Below are 10,530 nucleotides of genomic sequence, written 5' to 3'. Positions count from 1 at the left end.
GATCACTGCCCATCACATTAATGTTAGACCAACATGGTGCATTGAGTTTGTTTGAGAGTGGAGTTCCAGTCTGTAGGACTCTACCAGGGCCTCCAGAGAGCAGTGTGGACTGGACTCTTCTCTTTGCTGGTGGTGGGCTGTGGAGCTGAACTGAGGCAGATCACTCTCCCTCCTGTTCTTATCAGAGGATGGATGCAGGCTCTGGAAGTGGCTCAGCAGTCTTCTCTGGGTCTGTGTCTTCACCTCATCCTTGGTCAGGAAGTGCACAATCTCTTGGACACAGCTGGAGTAAACCTTATTGACAGCTGCAGAGCAGGAGGAGGAGCTCACTGACTGGTTCTGTTGCTGTCTTCTCATGAACCAAACTGTCATCTCTAAGATGTCGCCTTTCTCCATTTTGAAATCTGGCTGCTGGTTGAGGCTCTCTCCAAGAGAGACTTGAGCTGCTCAATGCTGTTGTTGAAACGATCTCTGCATAACTTCTCAACCACTGGCTTTATTATCTGCAAGAAGAGGAGAGTCATTAATAATATTATTCTGGATACAACAGAGCTGACATGAATAGATGAAATCTAGAAACAAGTCTCTAGCTGATGACCTCACAGGTATTGTGACTCCATCAGAGTGCATCAGCTGTGAGGTGATGATGACCTCCTGTCTGTCTGTCTGTCTGTCTGTCTGTCTGTCTGTCTGTCTGTCTGTCTGTCTGTCTGTCTGTCTGTCTGTCTGTCTGTCTGTCTGTCTGTCTGTCTGTCTGTCTATCTGTCTGTCTGTCTGTCTGTCTGTCTTGTCTGTCTTGTCTGTCTGTCTGTCTGTCTTGTCTGTCTGTCTGTCTGTCTGTCTGTCTGTCTGTCTGTCTGTCTGTCTGTCTGTCTGTCTGTCTGTCTGTCTGTCTGTCTGTCTGTCTGTCTGTCTGTCTGTCTGTCTGTCTGTCTGTCTGTCTGTCTGTCTGTCTGTCTGTCTGTCTGTCTGTCTGTCTGTCTGTCTGTCTGTCTGTCTGTCTGTCTGTCTGTCTGTCTGTCTGTCTGTCTGTCTGTCTGTCTGTCTGTCTGTCTGTCTGTCTGTCTGTCTGTCTACTCACTCAAGTTTCCCAGGAGCCCCAGGCAGCACACTTACCTCCTCTGAGCTCCACAGCACAGCTGGCTCTACAGCACAACGCTGAGCGTGCCCCAGTCGCACGCCCTCCTCTCTTTGGAGATGGGAGCCACAGGGACACACGGCTTCCCACACTTCTGAATGCAGCTTGCTGAGCCCCGAGACATAATAGAAGTGTGTCTGCTCTCACAAAGACCCACTGGCTGTTCCCATGCACAGCCAGCCATGCTGGGAGAGAGATTGGTTTGTAAGGCAGTCTAGTGCCAACAGACAAACCATCTGTATCCCTGATAACTCCGATTGGGAATACTTTAATGAATTGCACAATATTTTTAAAATATTTCTACAGAAGAAATTCTTAAAATATATATTGAAGAGAAAGTTTACAAAATGTACCATTTTATGGAGACGCCAAAAGTTGATTATGTATCTGGGCCATTAGCAAATAGGATTGGTTAGCTGATCTAGTAGACTCTTGCCATGACCAAGTTCCCATGAAAAGGCCATTTCAGAAATATTACTATTACACACATTTATCGTCATTATGTGATTTGGGATCTAATGCAATGATAGTTAGATGCTGTAGAATGAAAAAGACTGGTGATCCTAGCATGTGTCACATTTGCATTTTGTTGATTTGTGTCACAACTTGACATGGGGAACAGTCTTTTTCTGAGTACTCATGGGTATAAAGAGACGTTCTCAGGGACTAACGTGGCCATCCTCTTTTGCATATGGTTTAAAGAACATCCCACCTGTCCTGTGCGGAATCAGCTATTATTCCCACTGACTATTGTCCCACCTTCAGAGCCCTCTGATTGGCTGCAGAGCATGAGACAGCTCGAGAGGAGGCACATAAATACAGAGTGGAGTTGCAGAGTTCACTATCGAATATGCTCTTAGCATCAGCTGAGCCAAGACCAGCAGCAACACAGCAGAACGGAGGAGCTATCAGAACACTAACTCCAGACCACCATCAAGACCTAGCAAGATCAACATCTCTACTTGATTTCCGAGCTGCAAACTCAAGGCCAACATCTGAAAATGCCTGCCTACTTGGACATTGCTCTTCAGGGCAGCATGAATGTGAAAGATCAGCACATTAGGTAAGCTCATGATCAATTACACTGAAATACTTCAGGTCATAAGATTTCAAAATTAATAAAACCTATGTGTGAGAAGAGATGTTCATGAGTGTCTTGTCTTGTTTTTCAGATGTAAACTCTCTCTGTTGGAGAGGAAGTGCAGCAGTGGTGTGGAGAAACTGAAGATAGTTATTGGAGAACACCTACAGAACGGGATCTCTACATCTCCCATATCTCCTATTCTGGAGAAAACCCTGTTGTTTTTCACTCCCAAGAAGGTCTTGCTGTCACCCACCGGCTATTCCAAATATTCCAGGGACATGCTGCGTCTCTTTCCCACTCCAGAGGAGGACATTGTACCACTCTGCTTCGAACAATGAACTGATAGATGCATGGACGTGGAGGTTACCAGTCAGAGCTCACAGACCCTGATGTAATTAACTGTGGCCTTGGCTTAATGTATTCTCTTGTGATGCTGCTATAGACAGACTGCAACTGATTGGCAGATATTGGATCGCAATTGACAGAGAGACATAGCTAAATGAATAATATTTTTTTAATACATTTTGTCTAAAAGTACAATGATTTTGTGAAGCTTAGTTTTGTGTATGTTGCAAATTCCTTAGAAATGATTTGGAAATGCATTGCATGCATTGTTATAAGCAGTTGTACTGCTCTATCCTTTCCCTGGGAAAGTCACCTTTGGATGAATTTGTTGATCTATGTTACCTGAAAGAGAGCAGAGTTGGTTACTCTGATTGTAAACACTTGTTCTCAGAGTTTGAAATACAGAGTGCTGGCCACTCATGTCATAAAGTAGAAGTATTGAAAATATGACCATTGATTTATCCCACTTTCTTAGGGTATGTGAGTCAATGTATAATTTGAACCCTGCTTTCCTTTATACTAATGGGAAATGCTATGATTTTAATGTTAAAGCATATTGTTTATTTTGTTTTCAATTACTTATTAATGGCTTCACACATACACAAATGTGCCTAAAGGGTTTTCAAATGTGCCTAACATGTTTCATTCAAAGACTAAATAAATATTTTGATAATATATTTCACTTCTCTTTTCATATTGCATTCAAACCTCAGAGGGATGAGGAATATGGCATGACATCACTAGGTATATGCTATAATATGTGTCTCATGGAGGAATGAATTGTTCTCCCAGTTTTATGCTCTTGACAAGAAATGACAGAAAAACTCAATGATATACAACTGATGAATATGTAGGGTCATTCATGCCTCTACAGTATCCAACATCTGGTCAATTTTATCGCACAGAAAACATTAATTGAAGGATAAGAAACATAAAAGTGAATGCACATCCAGTACAGGTCAGGTCTGTTCTAAAACAAATACATTGGCATTGACATTCATTTATATAAAAAAATAGTGTAAATCCTTTCAATGTAGAACGTACTACCTGAACATTAGTGAATAACTTCGATAGTGCATGAATAAACACACTATACCTAAAGTGTTATGCACCTGAAGCAGTTCCACAAACTTCAGAAAACCTTTCACTGTCCAGCAAGCTTTATGCCGGAATTTGTTCAAGCATCAATGACTGTATATGGCTAAAACCACAATACCCACATAAGTACACATTTACTCCTGACTTACTACAATGCAACTATTCTGTTAATATGTGTATCAGAATATCCAGATGTTGTTGTGTCTAAAGTCCAGTCAGTAACATGCTCAACTTTTTAAAAATCACAACACTACACTAATTGGTTTCCTGATTTAAAATACCATAAGTAATTAACTGGTTATTCATAATGGTAGTTGCAATATTGCTATTTTGTTATACTCTTGTACCTAGCGCACTTGCAGTTCAGTCATATTGAAATGGAGTAATATTTAATAACTAACAAGCTACTCACCAGGCACTTTTGGGGAATTGTATTAAGAGACAAAATAGCTTAATAAAGGCACACTTCTATTGTTTGAAGGTATTTCTGTCAATGGACAAAATGTGTGAAAGCTCTGGCGAGCAGAGTCACAGTTCAGTGTTATTGGCAACATCATTCCTCACATCAATTTAAACATTAATAACAATGTAATTGTCCACCAAACAGACAGAGAATATTATTCAGTAATATAGTCTGATATTTTTTTGTTTACCTGAATAAAATGTAATAAATACATGCTTGTGAAACAGTATGGAAGGAACCTATGGTAGTTTTTCCCTCCAGAATCCAGATGGTCTGTTACGTCAGGCTCGGTCTATAGCACAACACAGAGTCAAAAGCCGTCACTAATGCTCCACTGAGTAGTTTTTGTAGTGCATTGATCACAGCACACAGGACTGTGGGAAACTCAGATCAGTTCTCTACTCACACTGACCAGCAGCCTCAAGACAGAGGACACATCTGCTCCCTCCAGACTTCACTACCTCTGGCAGTAGTCTGTCAAATCTGTGAATACACAGACACAAGAGCAGTATTGCAACATAAATATACCAGGGGGTGAATGTCAACTTACTTACTACTACACATTATTACGTTTTAAAAGTGGCAATGTTCATAAAGTCTCTGTTTCTAAAATGTAAATAAAAGTGGTCAAATTATTATAGCTAGAACATTATGTTAAAAATATGTATAAAAATCTATAAAATTCTATTCCATTTCCAATAACTTAAATGCAACTGTAGGTTCTCTATTTTGAAACAATATTCACATAGAAAGGCAACCATCAAAAACACATCCATTTGATGTAGAGGATCTGCGTCAGCCAGTAAGTTGTGCTGATGAGCATGTGCTCTGTCAGTATCATTGATCCCAACATCCAGCCTGGTCTCATAGACTAGACATAACATAGGAAATGTAAATCAGGGACATTGAAATTAGTATGATATGTTTAGTATGATTACATAAGACAGACATTTACTTAGACGGTGGGTGGGTGTATAGCGTGAACATCAAATCTCACCACAGACAACGTAAGCATTTGAGCTAATAAGCACAATTGACAACTTACTACTTTTTAGCTACTTTGCATCCACTTACTACCCTTTTAGCTAACCTTTCCCCTGACCCTTACCATATCCCTTTAAGCTAACCTTTCCCCTAACCCTTACCTTAACCCTTTTAGCTAACCTTTCCCCTAACTCTTACCTTAACCCTTTTAGCTAACCTTTCCCCTAACCCTTACCGTAACCCTTTTAGCTAACCTTTCCCCTAACCCTTACCATAACCCTTTTAGCTAACCTTTCCCCTTTACCTTAACCTTTCCCTAACCCTTACCTTAACCCTTTTAGCTAACCTTTCCCTAACCCTAACCCTTTAGCTAACCTTTCCCCTAACCCTTTTTAGCTAACCTTTCCCCTAACCCTTACCTTAACCCTTTTAGCTAACCTTTCCCCTAACCCTTTTAGCTAACCTTTCCCCTAACCCTTACCGTAACCCTTTTAGCTAACCTTTCCCCTAACCGTAACCCTTTTAGCTAACCTTTCCCCTAACCCTTACCATAACCCTTTTAGCTAACCTTTCCCCTAACCCTTACCGTAACTCTTTTAGCTAACCTTTCCCCTAACCCTTACCTTAACCCTTTTAGCTAACCTTTCCCCTAACCATAACCCTTTAACTTAACTCCTGAATTTATGGACATCCACAAATTAATACATACCATATGAAACGTAACATACTAAATAGTGTCACGTATTTACATACAGAATAATACGAAAGGCTCTGAGACCAGGTTGCAACATCAGGCAGCAGATCTGGGGGTCACCAGTTTCCCAGATTCACACAGCATTCTGTGAGACACGCTCCACCCCCCTCCACCTGCTCCCCTGAGATGTGACCATTGTCCCGCCTCAATAGGAACACTGAGTATGTGGCGGTTCCATATTCCTTCATTGTCTTTCCAAGCTCACCCATTGGCTACAGACTGAGAAATTCCAACAAGCCCAAGACCCACACATTCATATGCAGATTATGGACTATATGTAGGAGAGATGAAGCCAGTAGGAATCAGATTCACTCTACATGGAGACCAGTACAGCACAGAGATCCAACCATGGCACCTACAATCACTTCAGCTGTGATCTACTCTAATGAGCACCTGACTCTGATCAACAAGGTAAATTAAGTTACAAATAGTGTCACATTGTTTCAGTATTTGCTTTTAGAATATCATCCATTCATGTCAGCTCTGTCGGATTCAGAATAAGGTTATTAATGACTCTCATCTTCTTGCATCTAAGAAAGCCAGTGGTGGAAAAGTTACTCAGAGATCGTTTCAACAACAGCATAGAGCAGATCAAGTCTCTCCTGGGTCCAGAGATCCTCAACCAGCAGTCAGACTCCAAGCTGGAGAAAGCCGACATCTTGGAGATGACAGTTTGCTTCCTGAGACGACAGCAACAGAACCAGCCAGTGAGCTCCTCCTCTTGCTCAGCAGCTGTCAATCAGGGTTACTCCAGGTGTGTCCAATAGATTGTGCACTTCCTGTCCAAGGATGAGGTGAAGACACAGACCCAGAGAAGACTGCTGAGCCACTTCCAGAGCGAGCCTGCATCCATCCTCTGATAAGAACAAGAGGGAAAGTGACCTGCCTCAGTTCAGCTCCCAAGCCCAGTTCAGAATCAGCAAAGAGAAGAGTCCAGTCAACATCGCCCTCTGGAGGCTCTGGTAGAGTCCTACAGACTGGAACTCCACTCTCAAACAAACTCAATGGACCATGTTGGTCTAACATTAATGTGATGGACAGTGATCAGAGATCTTCTTCATATTATGCGTGTGCAGGTTGTTTTAAAAGTTGTGTCTCGATTTAAACTTTTAATTTCAGTTGTACTGAACAAGTTCAAAGTTTTGGCTATAGAAACAATGAAGTCTACAAACACTGCATTTTTGTAATGTTAATAACCTTTATGTTTTGTGAAGCATATGTTGATCAGTTGTCTACTCGTGATAAACATCAACTTCAATGGTCATCCATGAGGACCTTTAACCCAAAATGGGTATTTAATCATATTTTTGTGATGGTCTATTACCGATCTGTTTAAAGGTCAACACGTATTCAAGAATAAGCAATTTTGTTACAACTTAATTTTTAAAGATCAGACTTTATGTGTGAAAATGTTGCTCACATTATTATTATGATATTGATGTATATACTTCCTATGATTGAAAATGGTTCTCTCTTATAAAACCTCTATTTTAAACTTGCGTATTTTATAAAGACAGTAACTGTGTATCCTATACTATGTTAGAGTATCATAAGTCTTATGATCATATGATACTTAGATTCATATGTCTTAGATTTATTCAAGTTCTGGTTGAGATGTTTAATCACTTTGTTTCTATTGAAATATTTACCTTAAATTAAGGTATTCGATGATGTAATTCAGTGAGTCAGTCTGAATAAACACACAAATCAAATGAAATCCTCTTGTCTGTTACTTCATTCGCCTTATCACTGAACAAGCTTCCAATAGAGTTACACTACTGATTTATGATATTCCACATATACAGCGAGCTCCAAAAGTATTGGTACAGTGAAATAAACAAATAAATGGTACATTGACTATGGGGTTAAAGTGCAGACTGTCAGCTTTAATTTGAGGGTATTTTCATCCATATCGGGGGAACCGTTTAGAAATTACTGCACTTTTGTAGATTTCAGGGGACCAAAAGTATTTTGTTAAACTCACATGTGTATTAAAGTCGTAAAACGTGAAGTATTTGGTTCCATATTCATAGCAGGCAATGACTACATTAAGCTTGTGACTTTAATGATTTGTTGGACGCATTTGCTGTTTGTTTGGGTTGTGTTTAAGATTATAATGTTAATGTATTGTGTAATTTTGGAGTAACTTTTATTGTAAATAAGAATATAATATGTTTCTAAACACTTCTACATTAATGTGGATGCTACCATGATTACAGATAATTCTGAATGAATCATTAATGATGATGAGTGAGAAAGTTACCTTATCACCCCCCAAAAATACTAACCTCCCCTGTTATTGTAATGGTGAGAGGTTAACATGTCTTGGGGGTATGATACTGTATGATACTTTGTGCGGCTTTCTCACTCATCATTATTCACAATTCATTCAGGACTATCTGTAATGATGGTAGCATCCACATTCATGTAGAAGTGTTTAGAAGCATTCTATTTTTTATTTACAATAAAAGTGACTTCAAAATGACATTACATTAATACACTATAAAAGTGAATTTGTCAAAATACTTTTGGTCCCTTAAAATGGGGACCAAAAGTTGGTTGCATATGTATAAAAACTAAACGGTTCACCCGATATGGATGAGAATACCCTCAAATTAAAGCTGACAGTCTGCGCTTTAACCTCATAGTCATTGTATCATTTCAAATCCAAAGTGTTGGAGTTCAGAGCTAAAACAACAACAAATGTGTCACTGTCCCAATACTTCTGGAGGTCACTGTAGCTATATGGGGCTGAATAAAGAAAAGCCTACCATGAGCCAAGACTGCACAGAATGAGCTTGAAAGAAGGACACACTAAATGTATATATATAGATATACATCATTCACCTCTTGGTGCTAAGTTCAAAATCTACAGAGTAAAATAAAATACATTTCTACTCATATATTATTACTTTACATGAATTGGTTTGATGAGTCAGACATGACTAACTAACAATTTAGGCTGTTAATTTAACACATGTCACTAAAGTATAATGAAGTGTGTGTTACAGGCTTTAGTTTTTCCATTTATATTTTGGAAGTTAGCGCGTTAGCAGGTGGGGTTCCCCGATTGGTGTCAATATGTGTTACAGGCTGTATGTAACAATATGTGTTACAGGCTGTATGTAACAATATGTGTTACAGGCTGTATGTAACAATATGTGTTACAGGCTGTATGTAACAATATGTGTTACAGGCTGTATGTAACAATATGTGTTACAGGCTGTATGTAACAATATGTGTTACAGGCTGTATGTAACAATATGTGTTACAGGCTGTATGTAACAAAATGTGTTATCCAGGCTGTATCACATCCGGCCGTGATTGGGAGTCCCATAGGGCAGTTCACAATTGACGCAGCGATGTCTGGGTTTGGCTGGGGTAGGCCATCATTGTAAATAAAGATTAAATATACAGCATATATATATATTTTAATTACACATGTGCTGGTTTGTCATCTCGTTACTGGGAGGGTGGGGATGTGCTGTCCCAGGTGCAATTTAAGAGGCTGGTCCAGTGCTACAGTTGTCTTGAGAGATGTGGGGGGGAACACCTTTAGCTGGCTCTCTCTATTTGATTTTTAGACAAACAATCCTTTAGCTGATCTTCCCTGTTTTTGTTTTGCGCCACTTTGTTTTTACTTTCTGTCTTTAAGTTTGGTGTGGGTTCTTTTGTTTACCTCTTCTTGGGAAAATGTAGTGGGCGCTCATGGTGGGTGTCTTTTTAGGTACCAGTTGTTGTTGCTAGTCAACTTTCAGTTGACACCCCCATGAGTGTATTTCAGCCCTTCCTAAAACCCCATCTGCTTCGTTTTGGTTATTATCAGTGACTCTGTTTGTTTTCCCTTTCTGTTTGAGCGACAACTTTTGGTTGTCTTGCTGGGGAACGTAACAGTGTGTAAGAGATAATTGAGCCCATGAGTCCCAGAGGTATGGTTGTCTTGCTGGGGAACGTAACAGTGTGTAAGAGATAATTGAGCCCATGAGTCCCAGAGGTATGGTTGTCTTGCTGGGGAACGTAACAGTGTGTAAGAGATAATTGAGCCCATGAGTCCCAGAGGTATGGTTGTCTTGCTGGGGAACGTAACAGTGTGTAAGAGATAATTGAGCCCATGAGTCCCAGAGGTATGGTTGTGTTGCTGGGGAACGTAACAGTGTGTAAGAGATAATTGAGCCCATGAGTCCCAGAGGTATGGTTGTCTTGCTGGGGAACGTAACAGTGTGTAAGAGATAATTGAGCCCATGAGTCCCAGAGGTATGGTTGTGTTGCTGGGGAACGTAACAGTGTGTAAGAGATAATTGAGCCCATGAGTCCCAGAGGTATGGTTGTCTTGCTGGGGAACGTAACAGTGTGTAAGAGATAATTGAGCCCATGAGTCCCAGAGGTATGGTTGTCTTGCTGGGGAATGTAACAGTGTGTAAGAGATAATTGAGCCCATGAGTCCCAGAGGTATGGTTGTGTTGCTGGGGAACGTAACAGTGTGTAAGAGATAATTGAGCCCATGAGTCCCAGAGGTATGGTTGTCTTGCTGGGGAACGTAACAGTGTGTAAGAGATAATTGAGCCCATGAGTCCCAGAGGTATGGTTGTGTTGCTGGGGAACGTAACAGTGTGTAAGAGATAATTGAGCCCATGAGTCCCAGAGGTATGGTTGTCTTGCTGGGG

General features: G+C 40.3%; 1 pseudogene; it reads left to right on the top strand.

Annotated features, from left to right (window-relative positions):
• Nucleotides 1-6,276: 6,276 nt before the first annotated feature.
• On the top strand, nt 6,277-6,868 carry LOC115143763 (transcription factor HES-5-like; annotated as a pseudogene).
• Nucleotides 6,869-10,530: the final 3,662 nt, after the last annotated feature.

This window comes from Oncorhynchus nerka, linkage group LG15, assembly GCF_034236695.1.
Source record: "Oncorhynchus nerka isolate Pitt River linkage group LG15, Oner_Uvic_2.0, whole genome shotgun sequence".
Classification (NCBI taxonomy): domain Eukaryota; kingdom Metazoa; phylum Chordata; class Actinopteri; order Salmoniformes; family Salmonidae; genus Oncorhynchus; species Oncorhynchus nerka.
Note: the sequence above shows the minus strand (reverse complement) of the source record. Positions and strands in the feature narration are given on the sequence as shown.